Raw genomic sequence first — 2500 nt, 5'->3', positions numbered from 1 at the left:
GCTATTAGGAGGAATCAAAACACTGCCCCTGCACACACACACACACACACACACACACACACGTGAGATTAGGAGGTTGGTGTTGGTTTAGACAGAGCTAAACGTCCGTCTGTCTATCTGCTCCAGATAGAGCTACCCCAGACGTAGAGTGCTGGTACAGCCATCTGGGAGCTCTTTGTGGCAGCAGTACGTTTTTTTATTTTTTATTTTTTTTAATCAATATTTTATTAAATTTTTCATATTGTCACATTTGTTCAACACATTTCTCAACTCATACAACTTTTGTATAAAATTATAACAATATCACAGAATAACTCTTGCTGTCAACAAACTAAAATAATATAGAGACAACTATCGGAAATAAAAAATTTCAAATAAATAAAAAAGCACCCATAGATCACTCATCCAATTTTTTAACTTAAGTCTTACTACCGACTAGCAATATATCCCAAGTAGCCTCCCCATTTTGCTGTGTATTGTTCAGTTCTGTCCATAGAGCTGAAGGACATTTGTTCGTATGATACCACCGTTGCCAACTCCATAAGCCATGGCAGCAGAAAAATGACAGATGGATAGATAAGATAAGTAAATAGAATGTACCGGTATACAGTCAATAAGCCGTCAATAAGCAGGCCGCTGCAGCGGGAGGAAGTCCCAGTGAGATGAAGCGACTGGGATGGTGGTGAAGATGGAGGTAAAGAGTGTACGCTACACTCAACGCAGCTCTCAATAAATGATAGAATGCATCCATTCTCCATTCCCCCTTCATGCAGAAGTACGCAGCGCAACATCCTCATAATGGGAGTGGAAGAGGGAGAATACAAGGATCACACGGTGAGGAAAAAGAAACCACTTCCTGAAAGAGCAACTGGAGATGACAGCGGAGCCGGCTGAAAGTCTGGATTTCCAAGGGCACGTGGATCTGGCAGAAAGGTACCCGACAAACCGTGACCCACTGTTATGATGCTATACTCATTATACAACGAAAGTGGCGGTGCTTGAAAGAGGGAGGAAGCTGAAGGGAGCAAATGACTCTACCAATGAACGATATCCCCTGAGAATCATGGAGAGAAAACGTGAAATATTCCAATTCTAACACAACACAGGTTACAGGGCATGAAAGTCAGGCTGACCTAACCCTATTATTACTCATTATACAACAACCAAATCTTCAGGGATCCCAAGATATCTACCTGGTTGTGAGTAACCCTGCCATGATGTACAGTAACAGCAGTTGAATTCCAAACCACACAACACTTCTCTTTATCTAGCACTAACAGAACATTGTTTACATTACAGTTCAGTAGACTGTATATTACATTGATTCGTGATTCAACACCATTGTAATTCCAGACTGAATAACAGGGACCAAAAAGGCCAGTGACAATGGCCCCGGATGTAGCTAATACCAACACAGGCTACCACAAACTACACTAGGAATTGACTGTAGGCTACACATGTACTATGGCTGTTACTGGTGTTGAGGTCAGTGTAGCTGTTGTTGTCGTTATGGTAACTATCAAGATAGTGGTGTTGACTGACTTTTTTTGGGGGGGCGGCTTGTTCATATTGGTTTTCTGCTTGTTTACTTTTTCTTTTTTTTGTTGTCTATTTATTCACTTTGTTTCCTGTTTATTGCTCTTTTCTATTGTTGTTATATTATTGACATCATTGTTGACATAATCTCTGGCAAGCAGGCCAGAGTCTGACCACCGCAGGTTTCGGGAGGGGTATGTGGGCGGAGGAGGTGGGATAAGTACTAGGGGGCACGGGCATGGAGGGACTTGTAGGTGAGGAGGAGGATTTTGTATGAGGGGGGAGCTGGGAGGATGGAGTAGAGCTGAGATAGATTTGAGTATCATCAGCGTAGCAGTGGTAGTTGAGGCCGTGATGGCGGATGATCTGGCCGAGGGGGAGCATGTAGACGGTGAACAGGAGGGGTCCGAGCACAGAGCCTTGAGGCACACCATGGTTGACTGGGGCTGGGGGGGGGAACTCGAGCCATTGATGGTAACAAACTGTCCCCTGTTGGAGAGGTGGGACTGGAACCAGGAGAGGGCTGTGCTGGTGACACCTCGGAGGTCGGTTGAGGAGGATAGTGTGGGAAACAACTGTTTTTTGTGAGCACGCCGTATACTGCTGAAATGCGCAGAATCAACTGAGAAGCATTGTATCGCTATGAGTTAATAATCCAATTAATATCCAATTTTGCAGACACACATATGTCTGACATCATTTTATGAAGTGTCCATGACGACATGATTTGTTCTAAATCGTCAAATGTATCTAAGGACGTCGTTTAGAACTTCTCTGAGCAGACAATCATTTGTCCTTTTCCACACTGAAACAACAACTCGTATGCTACTCTTCACATAACTCGTCAGGCGGCAATGTTTGTAAAGGCTCTACTACAACACACTTTTAGCATAACCGTTATGCTCAACGACGCCTCCTGGTGGTTGTTTCGCTGAGGTGAATGATCTGAAATAAAACTCACTAA

General features: G+C 43.6%; 1 protein-coding gene across 1 annotated transcript in view; it reads right to left on the bottom strand.

Moving 5' to 3' along the window:
* The window catches only part of dync2h1 (dynein cytoplasmic 2 heavy chain 1), a gene marked incomplete at both ends in the record, with an annotated part of 167986 nt that overhangs the window by 5617 nt on the left and 159869 nt on the right, over positions 1-2500 (bottom strand).

The sequence above is a fragment of the Nansenia antarctica genome (genome assembly GCF_963989245.1).
Source record: "Nansenia antarctica genome assembly, chromosome: 12".
In the NCBI taxonomy this organism is placed as follows: Eukaryota; Metazoa; Chordata; class Actinopteri; order Argentiniformes; family Microstomatidae; genus Nansenia; species Nansenia antarctica.
Note: the sequence above shows the minus strand (reverse complement) of the source record. Positions and strands in the feature narration are given on the sequence as shown.